Here is a 14,498-nt window from a genome sequence, read left to right on the forward strand (position 1 = left end):
GGGACAGCCAATACGGGATGTGCTAACTTTTGTTTAAGATAAGGGTGAAAATAAGTTGGGTTTGGTTCCTGTTGTTTCTGTCACAAATTACTGCAAACTTAGTGGTGTAAAACGATACAAATTTATTTTCTGCTAGTCTGGAGGTCAGAAGTCTGAAATGGGTAGGCAGGGCAGGTTCCTTCTGCAGGCACTAGGGGAGAATCCATTTCCTGGCCTTTTCCACCTTCTAAGCCCCCGGCATTCCTTGACTCGTAGCTCCTTCCTCCGTCTTCAGCCAGCGGTGTAGCATCTTCCAATCTCTCGCTGTTTTTCCTCTGTCTCTGCCCTCCTGCCTCCCTCCCTTGTGAGGCCACTGGGCCCCCCTGGATAATCCAGGATAACCGCCCCATCTCAAGACCCTTCACCTAATCACATCTGCAAAGTCCCCTTTGCCATGTAAGGAAATATATTTATAGGTTCTGGGGAGTAGGATGTGGACATCTTTGGGGGGGCCGATATTCTGACTACCACATAAATATATTTATTTTTGTTTGTATTTGCATAAAGAAACACTGGAAGGGTACACAAGAAAGTAATAAAAGTGGTTACCTACGCATAGGGGCAATGGGGACTGGAGACAGTGTGGGAGAGAGAATTCTTAATGTCTGTCATTTTATATGGATTTGATATCTGAATATATGAATTATTACCTATTCAAAATTAAAACTAATAATGAACTATTTATTTATTTATTTATTGTGTGTGTGTGTGTGTGTGTGTGTGTGTGTGTGTGTGTGTGAGGAAGATCAACCCTGAGCTAACACCTGATGCCAATCCTCCTCTTTTTTCTGAGGAAGACTGGCCCTGGGCTAACATCTGTGCCCATCTTCCTCTACCTTATATGGGACACCGCCACAGCATGGCTCGACAAGCAGTGCGTCGATGCGCGCCCGGGATCCAAATCGGTGAACCCTGGGCTGCCACAGCGGAGTGCGCGCACTTAACCACTTGCGCCACCAGGCTGGCCCCAACAATAAACTATTTAAAAGGTAGGGCCTGCTGAGTTTTGGGTATCCCTAGCCAGGGATACTTACATTTTAACAAACTGCAGACTTTAAGTTCATAACAGCATAATTTTTCTAAAACGGCTGAATCAATCAATTGCATAGAATCAGAATCATATGAGTTTACTCACACGCAGTGAACTACACGTTCTTTATACAGCAAGCTCTGGAGTCTGTCTTCAGTTCATTCTCCCTAAGGAAACGGTGAGACTCAACGTGACTAATGGGCCAGCTCTGGGCCAGCCTGGGTCCTCTTTCTGCTTGGGGTGGTTGTTTCCTGCCTCACGGAATTTACGACAAGTTGCTGCCTATTCTTGGTCTTTGTTGTGCATGCACCTCGCCTGGACCATTGGCATTTAAAGCCTTCTCTTTCACTGTGAGATGGACCGCACCAGCCCAGGCTGCAGGAACGAGGGGCCCCACTGAGATGATGGAGTGGGGATGGCTCCTCTTGTCCCTAAGGCACGTTAGTCACTGGGCTGCTGCATGGTGTTTGTGGGTGAGCCAGCCCTGACTCACCAAACCCAGAAGAGAAACTTCCACTGAGGCCCATTTGCCAGGCAACGTGCTTAGGATGGCACTGTGGTGCATCCAGTTCAGAGACTCACATTTCAGCTCCCAGGGAACCTGAAAGAGGAGGCAGTTGGGGAAAAAACACAGAGGGCCAACTGAATTGTGCAGTGCGCTGTGCTGGCAACACATGCCGTGGGAGCTTGTTCTCCCTTCCTGGCTGGTCCTTTGACAGAGACATGCTGGGTCCCCCAGGGGCAGCTCCTGTTACTTCCCAAGGGGGGTCATCTGCCCCAAGACGTGCCAATAGTCAAGAGGCAAGGAGGTAGGAGAGAAAGGACCTTTTATTACAGCTTGCTAGCAAGGAGGAAGATGATAGACTAATGTCTGAAAGAACTATCTTACAGACCAGAGACTACAGGCCAGTTATATAGGGGGCTGGTCTCCGGATCAGGGAGGCAGCTGGTCTCCAGGTGGGGGCATCCATCTGATCTCCGGGTGGAGCAGACATTTGGTCTTAGTTCCTGATAGTCCTTTGTTTTACTGGACATGCATCAGAGACGGGGCCAGCGCCCTACACCCTGATCTTTCAGTGGTCATTGATGATGGCTGTCAGCATAGACTCTCTGCCCAGGGATCATCACATTCCTAAGGAACTCAAGAAAACAAAGTTATCGACTTATAGCAGCCGGGAGGGGCCGTAAAGTCTACAGAGCTTGTCTGGGTTAGTCAGTCAGAGGTCATTCAAAGTTACAATAGGGCTTCTTTTCTACGGTACGGCTTCCCTCATGTCAACCTTGTGTTGAACCGGCATTACTCCCACCACCACCTCCTCCTCGCAGCAGGAGCATACTTTGTTTTTGTCTTTGGTTGCGTCAAAGAGAAACTGCACCTTGAGGAGGAAAACGATTGCTTATTGTTCAAGAGGAGCAGTCTGCCAGGAGACTGCCCTGTTTTTTGCAGATAACAAGTGGGGCACATCCTATGCTGAGTAACAAACCCCCCAGGGTCAGCCTTCAAGTGTTGCAGCAAGGGGGCCCGCTGCCCCCACTGAGTCACAGCCAGCTCAGCATGACTCGGGGCTGCCTGCTTCCTCGCCATGTGGGTCCTCTGAGCAGGAAGACTGCCTCACGTCCCTCAGATGCTCCAGTCACTTCCTTCCTCTCTGAGGCTCAGGTGATCCTGTGAGATGGGGGAGGAGGGGACCAGACATCCTGTGTGCAGGGGATGAGACCTGGGCTGGGAGGGGCTGCAGTGGGGAGAGAGCCACCCCTGAATAGGGCCCCTTTTGCTCAGAGGGCCAGGCTGCCTGGAGCACGGGGCCTGCCGCTGATTCACCCCTGTGTGCGCCAGCCAGCTGTGCACGGCCACAGCCCCCTAGACCTTGCCAGCCCTCGATCCAACACACACCATTGGTCTTGTGGGGGAAGAGGGAGAATCTCCCTCTGCCCTTTCCCTTAAGGTTCTTATGGCTGGCCAAATCCTTAACAAGACAGGTTAGCAGGAGAAAATAATACCAAGTTTAATAACATGTATACATGGGAGAAACCAGGGACACTGCGTTTCTCAACACAATAGCAGAAATTCTCGTCCTAAATACCATGTTCAGCTAAAGACAAAGGAGGATCTTGGGGGTGGGAGGTGTCAGTTACAGGAGATTACCACCAAAGCACTGTAAACAAGGGTAAGGTTATTATGCAGATTTAAGGCCTCACTTTCCACATTGATAAGTTTCTAGAAATGAGGTCACCCCCCTCTTCCCAATACAGAGAGGGAGATACCTTTACAAATGTAGATTTCCCTTATAAACGTAAATGTTTGTCTGGCAACTCCTCGCAGGACCATCCAGATAATGTGGCCAGAGAGGCAGAACTTCTGATAAGATGGGCTTGTTGCTGCCTTTCCTATTGTAACATCTATTTAGCATTATATTACAGCCATCAGATGGAAGATCTGTTCCAGGAAGAAATTACTAGGTCAAATTCTTTAGACAGTTAGTGGGGGAGGTCAAATGTCAGTCAGAGAAAACAATCAAGGTAAAGAGAGATATTTCAGGGTGGCCAAATCTTGATCTCCCACAGTCTCAAGGTCAAATGGGGTAAGAAATGTGGCTGGATAATAATGACAACAACCTGGGTTATAATTGTGACCACAGCCCTGTCCCCCTCCTAAGGAGCAGTGACCCTTTGTTTGGTTATGCACCAGGCCTTTCCTGGAGGTGGATGGGGAAGGGGAAATTCAAATGAGAAATGTGTATAATAAAGGGAGAGCCAGAGAAGGGAGAGGAAAGTTAGAGGAGATTTCTAGTTTGGTGGGAGGAAGGCTGAGGGGAAGGGTTTTGAGGGACTGGAGGTACTAGAGGGAAATTTGAGCAGCTGGAGTAGGGAGTGGGACTTTGGGGGGAGGGTGATATGGAAAGGAGGGTTTTAGGAAGGTTTTCCATGTGGCACGTGGTGCAAACTCCCTTCTCTTTACATATCCTCAAAAACACTTCCATAAAGACCCAAATTGCTTTTCAAAGCGTTGGAATATGATATGTGTTTCTATGTGCATTTTTAAGTACAGACTGGCCCAGAGAAGCTATTAGCCTAGCTGCTAGCCTTGGGCCAGGTTCCTCAGACAACAGCCCAGGGCATGGGGGGAAGGGAAAGGACCCTGAGGCAGGGAAGGAGGGAAAACAAATAAAAGGTGGTGCAATTCAAAGTTGGCCCAGCCTCAGAGGAAGAGAGTAGTGGTGCCCAGGATGTTCTGGAGAGGCTGCATGGAACCACTGCTCTTAGACTAGCCACTGGGGGTGGAGAATGAGTGAGCAACTTACCTGTCAGCTCCCTCCCATCTCCTGACTCTCACTGGTCCAAGTGCACTCCATGGGGCATTAACCTTCCCCCACCCCAGGCCTGTGTGTGTGTGTGTGCACGCGCACACTACCCAGGGGCAGTCAGAGCCTCTGGGGATCTGCTCACACTTGGGAGCTAGGGCTTCAGCCCCAGCCGCAGTGGATGTTATGGCAGCCATGCGGGGGGAGGCTGAGGCAGGTGGCAGTGTTGGGCGGTGGTGTGGCAAGTGGGGCTGTTTCTGGAGCAAGCAGCTAGGGCCCAGGAGTCAGGACAAGCAAATCTGGAGAGGTGTACCAACTGGCTGTGGCACAGCACCTTTATGCTGGTGGAAAAGGCACATCTTCCTCAAGGAATTGTACTTCTATTTGTTAGGAAAATTGTCATAATACATTAGACCTTGTTAGTACAAGTCCGTACTTCCATCTGCCAGAAAGCTGTCCTGATAGATATACATATGAAAGCTGCCCCCTTGAATGTAATGTCCTTGTGCAGTATACAACACTCGTAACTGTCCACAGCCTTGAACTGGCCTCATGGGCCCAGGTCAGGAGCAGGCAGGCACAGGAAGACCTTCACAGGGTCCTTTCGCATTATGTATAGGGGAACACTGACTTGTTGAGACAGAACGCAAAGCTCTTCAGGTTTGCTAAAGGATTCTGGAAAGCGAATCTCCAAATGGGAATAAATGCTGAATGAATGAGTGAGTGAGTGAATGAATGAAGAATGAAATAGTCCAGTCACAGAAGCTTTCTCTTTCCTGCTATTCACCCCCCATCTCCCTCACTTTACTTCAGCCAGCTCCGCCTACCACTTATGTATTGAAATTCAGTGTCATATTTCATTTTTTAAAAGATTCTCCTGCTTAGAAATATAAATTTAAAAACCATTTTTCTAGCACATAGCAGGCACTCAGTGGACAGCGGTTGCTTACCAGACCGGCTCAGGCCTGCATGAGCAAAACAGCAATACAGTGGCGCAGCTTTGGTGCTTTGTGTGGAAGACCCGTGTGCGGGAGGCTGCACAGGGCTGCCCGAGTTTCCCCACTGAGGACCGCGAGTCTACAGTTAGTTCTGAGGAACTGGAATCCTGAGGACTCTTCGTTTTTAAATGTACTGTTCCTTCTTCCTTTAATAAACATCCTCTGACTCGAGGCTGAGGACAAAAATATTATGATGAAGGAATCTCATTGGTTTACTTTTAAAGGTACATTGTCAAGAAAAAAAAGAACAAAACCTGAGAATGAGCTTGTTTTGGAATCAGTCAGGTGAACCTTAGCTCTCAGACTGGGAGTGTCTCTTCTATTCTTGGACAATTCCTGGATGTAATTGTTTCTGGGTCCAGAAGAAAAAAGATGCGGTTGTCAAAATAAAACAGGCTCCCAGTGGATCCATGCTGTAGATAGCCAAGGTGACCCAGTCATCTCCCATGCCGGAGACCAGCTCCACCAAGCCTCTGTTAGACACAGGAAGAGAGAGTGTTGACTTAGAAAACCTGGAACACAAAACTACCTCTATTGATAAGTTTAAAAAATTTATTTCCACCCCTATCTTGTTCCAGAAAGGATTTAGATGGCTTGCTGAGTTACAAGAAGACATAAAAATTGAAGTAAGAGAGAAAAAATAAGAATAAAAACAAGGATAAGGATATGAGAAGGAGCCTGAGGTTAACACAAAAATGGACCATAAATTTGACTCTTAGCTTGTCTTTTTCTGCTAGAAGTGAAACCTGATAAACTGACAAGACCGTGTTCAGAGTGAGAAGGACAGATGCTCCGGGAAAAGGAAAGAGCTCTGATGTGCACTTGTGTGAAAAGGAGATGGGGCAGTAGAGGAAAGGCCAGTGGAGAGAACAGCAGCAGGACAGGGACACACAGGAGGTGACAGACGTAGGCTCCTGTGCCCACGGAAATTTCCAGGAAGAGCCCACCAGATGGCATGATTAGGCTAATCCTGACCTGTGTGGTAGTGAGATGATTTATTGGAGCTGAGAGATCTGACGAAAAGACACCAAAAGAGTCTTGTCTGATCTTAATACCACCTGGTATTTTTATTTTGCTATATTATTTATCAAATATTTCACACATGTTTTCTTATTACTTGACTTTTTACATGAATTAGCCAACATTACAAAATATTCTCCAATCTGTTCTTTTCTTTTTGGCTGGGCAGCCTTATTGCAGGCACTTATATTATTTTCAATAAGCTTTATGAACTTTTGAAGGGTGGGGTATGCAGTGTAGTATATTGGAAAAGACATTGTGTGGGAGTCAGAAGAACCTGGATTTAAAATCCAGCTCTTCAACTTAATAGATGTGTATGAGTGACCTAAACTTATCTGGAAAATGGAGATGATATACTCCATATACCCCTTGTCCAGGGTATGCTGAATAAGTGGTGGTTATTATTACTAAAAATAGCTTGTAATATCCCCATTACTTCTTTTAAGGATCCAAGGTTGAGAATCATTAGCCTATATATTTCCTCCTATAGAAACAGGAGAGGAAATGCCACTAGCTGGTGGAGAGCGAATTACTCATAGTGATGTGGTCTGATTCAGTGCTTCTCAAACTTTTTGACCATGACCCGGAATATGAAATACACTTACATTGCTACCCTGTATACACATACGGATCTATAACTGAAAAAAAAAAAAAATCCTGAAATAGCACTTGGATATTTCTTTTTCTTTTCTACTCCATTTAAAGAAAACTGGCTGGTCAAGATCCATTAAATTGATTTCATGACCTGCCAGTGGGTCTCAACCTACAGCTTGAAAAACATTGGTCTAATAATAGCCTATATAGTTCTATAAATATGTGTAGTGCATATGGATTTAGTAGTACCATGAGCTTCAGATAAAGACACACATATTATTTTATTTTTAAAAATCAAAGTAAATTAACTCCCAAGCTCCCACTCTCTAGTTTGTTGAAAATTTAATCTTGGTCATTATTGCAGTTCTTTCCTCCAACCCTCTCAGGGTCATGGAGTCTCACTGCAGGCTAGCTTTTGGGGAGGACCTCTGTTCTTGGGTCTGAATTCTTATAGTCCTTAAAGGATGGGTGAGGCCACAACTTCCATGACAAACTGGCCGAGGACAGGCTTGCTGAGGCTGGAACCCTGGAACCCAAGGTATGACCCCTCCGGGTGTACCATGCAGGCCATTCCCTGAGGTTTTGCCCCCATGTGGAGTTCTGTAATGTAGTAGGCCCTCTACTCCTGGGCCCACTCTTCACCCCCTTCCAGAACTAGGAGAATCTTCTTCTAAGCTACGGTCACTTCTGTTCTCTCAGTATTCAAGCAGTGTCAGAGCCTCTCCCTCATCCGAGACTGAGACTCACCGATTCTCATCTCTGCCCTGCAGTCCTGGAAGCCCTGGTCTCCTGGAATCAAATCCTGTGTGCCTTGAATACCCACAGGTGGGACTGCCAGGGCGGAGTGGGGCAGTGAAACAAGCCCTAATTTGGTATTTAAGATTACAGATTCCATTCTGGAATTTGCCTCCTTAGTGTGGTCCTGCAGATGTTGTACAGAACCCAGCACAGAGTGATGCTCAACAAATATTTGTGAAAGGAAGGAATGAATGATTTGGGGCAAGTCATTTGACCTCTCTGTGCTTCAGTTTCCTCACACTTTCACCTTCAGCTTGAGGTTAAGCTTGGAGTAGATGGTTCATGGGGCCCATTGTTCAGCCCGGATGTGCCAGAGAAAGCAGAGTCAAAACTCCTGGCTGCTCTCCACATCCAGAGTGGAAAAAAGGGATAACAATGTGGTCGCATTTGGTCTTCCTGAAGAAAATATTCCATCTATTTGGTGGAATTAACTGTGTTTAGTCTGATCTTATGTGCTTTTTTTTAAAACAAGCGATGCTGCTTTCTAAGGATTAGCTTCAGAGGTAAGCAGATTTAGTGATTTCTTTCCATTTGTATATTTCTCTTTTTAAGGTAGTTGAGAATTAAAGAGTCTTTATTAAGACTTTTTGGGCCGGCTCCGTGGCTTAGCGGTTAAGTGCGCACGCTCCGCTACTGGCGGCCCGGGTTCGGATCCCGGGCGCGCACCGATGCACCGCTTCTCTGGCCATGCTGAGGCCGCGTCCCACATACAGCAACTAGAAGGATGTGCAACTATGGCATACAACTATCTACTGGGGCTTTGGGGAAAAAAAAGGAGGAGGATTGGCAATAGATGTTAGCTCAGAGCCGGCCTTCCTCAGCAAAAAAGAGGAGGATTCAGCAGGATGTTAGCTCAGGGCTGATCTTCCTCACAAAAAAAAAATAAATAAAAAAAAGACTTTTCTTCTGCTCACTAGTTCTCTCTTCCCCCACTGCCTACAACTGACAAAGCCCATCGTGGAGTTGTGCACAGCAGCGTGATGGCAGCATGGAGTGCTTCGGAGTGCATGGACCAATTCACAAAAAGTGTACTTGTGTGAAAACCAGAAGCTTACTAATTGGCCACTCTTTTGCTCTAGACCTAATCTACATACCCAAAAAATCTTGATAAGCTTGGATAATGAAGGTGGTGACAACTCAGACTCTTTAGCTTTCCAAGCCTTCAGCACGTTGGGAAGGTGAGTTTATAAAGTGGGTCTTTTCTACCCTAATTCTTCTCTTTTCCTTATATGAACTCTGATTTAATACATTTATGACCATATCTAAATTAATATACCTGGAAAATTCTATTAACGTGATGTTCTTTTATGTTTTTATAATGATACTTTGTGTATATCTCTTGATCTAATTCTCATTTGTGTTAAAATGGTCTATCTACATATCTGCCTTCCTAACTAGGGTGAGATCTTCTTCAGTGTAGGAATTGTGCCTTTTTCATCTTTGTATCAACTTTGTATTTAATAAGGGGCCACACACATAGGGCTGACCAATAAATGTTTGTTGAATGAGTGAATGTAACCATTTAACCCAGGGCCAGTTAGTCTATAACAGCCCAAGTGCTGACATGTGCCTCACTGTGACCATAGGGGACATCACAAATTGATCACTGATCACACATGCTTTCCCGCTCAGCTGGGACACAACTACTAGAATTCTTCTCGACAGCACACCAGGCAGCAACTATGAATAGATCACAGCACACAAGAATAAATCTAATGTCACCTGGTTTTAACCTAATGTTACCCTTGCTGTAAGCCGCATTAGCTGGTGTAAGACAAGGCCCGGGTCAGGGCCAGTGTTCATGGGTGTGCCCCAGTAGGACCCGCTGATTGTTTACAGCTAGCATCCGTTCTTACTAGGCAGTGCCCATGCCATGCCCATGGTTAAGTATTTGGAGTACCACCCTTGGATTAGATGGTGACACACGTTCTCATGCCACAACCTTAGGTTCACTCCTCCCTGGGAGGGTTCAGATCTCTCTGATCCACCCAAGTCTGATAGAGGGCACAGCCCTCTACTCTCCCCAGTTCCAGAAGGCACTGTTCCTGCTTCTTTTAAGGATCCAGTGTAGCCTCCTACCCAAGGCGCCTTTCTGTATGTGAGGTCATTCTCATCCCTGCAACACCTTAGGTGAGATAACAGCCTGCCTGGCAAGTTTACGTAATGAATTTTCCAGATGCCCCTTAATCCACAGTGGCCTTGAAACTGGAGGTCTTGCCACCTTAGTCCCGCACAGTCCGGCTTAGCACGCCTGTTGCTAGTTCCCGCGGCAGTCATCCAGGAGCCTTGGTCAGGCCACACTGAGTATACCTGAGGACTCGGGAGCATCACTGCTCTTGAAACTGGCCCTTGGTCTTGCCCCCAGTCTCCCTCTAAGCCTCCTTTGCCCGAGGTTAATCTGCTACTTCCGGCTGCTAATGCAGCTGTCCCCCTTGCTGTGACAGGGAGAATTTGCTTCACGCTGTTGTTGCCGTGCAATCGGATTTCAACCATGCCACGTTTACACTCTGTCACTTAGTGGTCCAGAAAAATAGTCCTGCGACTACAGCTCCTCTTTTTGGAGACAGAGATAAGACATTGTATTGGACACTTCTTGTGCATCACTTCAAGATCCCTTGCTTTACCTGACTTGCATTCCAGCCACTGCGACCAGTTCTCATGGGCTCCAACTAGTTTCGTGCGGGTACAACCTGGGAGCATCTTGCCTCAGGCACGTGCTGTGGTCTCTTGCTTGTATCCTGGGGCTTCCCTGTTGACCCCATGGCATAGAGCACCCAGGAAATGTTCAGTGTCTACATATATGCAACTTGAAAGTGTGAGAGAGTTAGTGCCCCTGGGGCAAACCTTTAATCAGTGTGAGATGGGAGCTGGAATAAATGCTTTCTCTTTCTAACAGAAAGTCCTGAATGGTATAAAATTTTCCAGACTATAATTATGCTTATGTGCTTATGTGTGACTGTTCAATCTGTCTTGTATATAAAGACAGTCTTTTTCTTGGTTGTATTTATTGTCCAGCGTATAGTGCAGAAACAACTTACTATCCAAGTACTCGAAAAAAAATTTTTTTAATGAACTCAATAAACAAAAAGTAATTTAAAATGTATCATAGATCTAATTTAAGAACTAAATAAAACTATAAAACTTCTGGAAAGAAACATAGGAGAAATTACGTCTAGGCTCCTTAGACTAGAGAGAGATTTATTATATATGATACCAAAAGCATGATACATTAAAGAAAAAATTGGTACACTAAAATTCATCAAAATAAAAAACTTTTGCTCTTCAAAAGACACCTTAAGAAAATGAAAAAACAAGCCACACACTGGGAGTTAATATTTGCAAATTACATATCTGACAAAGGATTTGTATCCAGAATATATAAAGAACTCTTATAAATCAATACTAATAAAAGCAATTGAAGTTTTTAAATGGACAAAATGTTTGCATAGTCACCAAAAATGAGGTATTAATGATCCATAAGTACATGAAAAGATACTCAATATCATTAGGAAAATGAAATTAAAATAAAAATAAGATACTACTATACACCCACTAGAATGGCTCTACTCAAAAAAACAGACAATAACCAGTGTTAGTGAGGATATGGAGAAACTGCAACACTAACGCATTTCTGGTGGAATTAAAGTGATAAGAGCCACTTTGTAAATTGTTTTGGAAGTTGATTAAATAGTTAAATATACACTTACCATATGAGCTTGCAATTCCACTCTTAGGGAAATGAAAAACTCCAAGAGAAATGAAAACATATGTCCACACACAAGGATTTATATCCATCCATTCATTTGTGACTATTCATAGTAGCATTATTCATAATAGCCCCAAAGTGAAAACAACCCAAAAGTCCATTAGCTGGGAAATGGATAAACAAAATGTGAAACATGTCCATACAATGGAAGACTACTTAGCAATTAAAAAAAAACACAACTACTGATACACGCAACAAGAATGAACCAATATTCTGCTAAGAGAAAGAAGCCAGACACGAATGACTGTCTATTGTATGCTTCCATTTACATGAAATTTCTAGAAAATTCAAACTATTCCATAGTGACAGAAAGAACATCAGCAGTGTCTGAAACAGGTAGGGGGATGTGGAGAGGGGAGGGAGGGATTGCTTTCATAGTTTGTGCTACTGTGTTCTATTTAAGAAATCTTTGCCAAACCAAAGATTTTTTCTTATTTTTCTTCTAGAAGTTTTTTAGTTTTAGTTCTTACATTTATGTCTCTGATCCATTTAATTTATGTATATGGTGCAAGGTATAGATTGAAGTTCATTTTCTTATTGCGTATAGGTATCCAATTTTTCCAGTACCATTTGTTGAAAAGACTGTTTTTTCTCTGCTGAATTGCCTTTGTCAAAATTCCACCTACCATAGGTGTGGGTCTATTTCTGCACTGTCTGTTCTGTTCCACTGATCTATTTGTCTTGACTGCACTGTCTTGATTACTATTGGTTTATAATAAGTTTAGAAATCAGGTAGTATAAATCAGGTACTAAAGTCTTCCAACTTTTTTCTTTTAAGTTTTTTGGCTACTCTAGGTCCTTTGCATATTCATGTAAATTTTACAATAAGCTTATCAATCTCTATAAAAAAATTTTTTTAAAAGCTTGTTATGATTGTGTTATATCTGTAGGTCAATTTGGGGATAGATGCCACTATAATTTCATAATCAAATTGCTTAAAACCAATAATTTAAAAAAACTTATAAGCAGCCAGAGAAAAAAGGACACGTTACATAGAGAGTAACAAAGACAGGAATGACAGCAGACTAACTTCTCATTAGTAAAAATGCAAGCCAGGAAGAGTAGAGAAGCATCTAGCTGGATTTTGTAAGTGGAGTCTGACAGTCTCTGTATTTTAAGAGACAAATGAAATCTACTTACGTTTGTGTTGCTTACTGATACTTTGGATTTTTTTCTATCATCTTATTCCGTGTTTTCCATTTACCATGGTCCCTCCCTCTCTTCCTGACTTCTATTGAATTGATCAGGTTTGTCTTCATTTTCCTTTGCCACTCCCCTCTGTTAATTTATTCTCAATTTTTAACACAAATATTTACTTAGATAAATATAAAGTAAAGTCAATTAATATTTCTGTCCTTTTTCTTAACAATGTAAAGACCTTAGAACTCTTCTATCTGCCACATTCTCATTTGCTGGTGCTTGAATTCCATCTTGTTTTTACCCCTGACCTCCATCTCATTAGTCAGCATCATCACTATCATCATGTACAGTAAATGCTGATTTAGATTTACCAACGTATTTACCATGTGCTTCTTGCACACTACTCAAATTCATTCTTCTGTGGTACATTTTTAACCAGTTGTCTCAGGGAAGTCCGTAAATAGTCAACTGACTCATCTGAAAACATCTTGACTTTTCTCTCACTCTTGAATGATAGCAACACTGGATGGAAGTCTATGGAGACAGTCATTTCTCTCAGAACTTTGAAATATCACTCCATCATCATTTGACTTCTGTCATTGAGTCTTCTCAGGATGATTGCCATTCTTTGATAAGTGATCTGGTAGCTTTTAAGACTTTTTCCTTGTTTTTGATGATGTGCCATTTCATTACAATATGTTTAGATGGGATTTTGTTTTCATTTTTCCTGCTCAGGTCCTGATATATTCCTTTGATCTGAAGATGGATTCCTTCTTCAATCAGGAAATTTTTCAGCCTTTAACTTTTCAAATACTGCCCCCCCCCCGTTATTTTCTTTTGTAATTCTTACGAGACGTATATGGGCATTTCTCTTTCTATCCTTCATGTATCTTAGCCTCTCTTTGCTATTTTTATCCCTATGCTATAGATATTTTTTTCGATTTATATTTCAGTTCACTAATTTTCTGTTTACCTAGGTCTAATGTGCTGTTTTCCCACTCACCGCACTTTTAATTTCAATAATTACACCTTTTATTTCCAAAATTTATCTATGGTTGCCTTTCAAAAACAGGTGTTCCTTTCCCATATTACTCTGTATTTATGGTTTCTATACCTTCTTTTATCTCTAAATATCTTGAACCAACTTGTTTTATAACCTCTTCCAGCTTATTCAATTACCTTTCGTTTTGGAGAGTGCAAATTCTCCTGTTTATTGTTTCTTGTGACTCTCTCGTTCTCTGTGAGATCTATTAATTTCTCTTGTGAATTTATTTTCATTGAGAGTATCCAGGGTACCGTGTATCCAGGAGTGTCTTAGTCGACTCAGGCTGTGATAACAAAATACTACAGCCTGGGGAGCTTAAATGATGGAAATTTATTTTCTCACATAAATAAATGTGGAGGCTGGAAGTTCAGGATCAAGATGTTGGCAGGGTTGGTTTCTCCCGAGGCGTCTCTCCTTGGTTTGCACGGAGCCACCTTCTGTATCCCCATGTGGTCTTTCCCCTGTGTGCAAGCATCCCTGGTGTCTCTTCCACTTCTTATAAGGACACCAGTCCTATTTGATCAGGGCACCACCCTTATGACCTCATGTAATCTTAATTACCTCTTTACAAGACCTATCCCCAAATACAGTCACAATGGGGGATAGGGCTACAAAATATGAATTGTGGGGGGACATAATTCAGTGCATAACAAGGGGTAAAGCAATGTCTTTATAGAACAGATTTGCATGGACTTCTGCTGTGTTTCTAGTGGTTTCACTCATTTCAGTATTTTTATATTAATTTCTTAGCATGTTTTTTTTCCCC

The 14,498-nt window shown here is 43.4% G+C and overlaps 1 long non-coding RNA gene across 1 annotated transcript in view; it reads right to left on the reverse strand.

Annotated features, from left to right (window-relative positions):
- Positions 1 to 5,610: 5,610 nt before the first annotated feature.
- Positions 5,611 to 14,498, reverse strand: part of LOC147915242 (uncharacterized) — a 34,715-nt gene continuing 25,827 nt past the window's right edge. Inside the window, exon 3 of the long non-coding RNA XR_015554214.1 lies at positions 5,611 to 5,842. This is a non-coding gene — a long non-coding RNA (uncharacterized LOC147915242). The remainder of the gene's footprint in view (positions 5,843 to 14,498) is intronic.

The sequence above is a fragment of the Ceratotherium simum genome, chromosome 14 (genome assembly GCF_057802395.1).
Source record: "Ceratotherium simum simum isolate JZ-2026a chromosome 14, ASM5780239v1, whole genome shotgun sequence".
In the NCBI taxonomy this organism is placed as follows: Eukaryota; Metazoa; Chordata; class Mammalia; order Perissodactyla; family Rhinocerotidae; genus Ceratotherium; species Ceratotherium simum.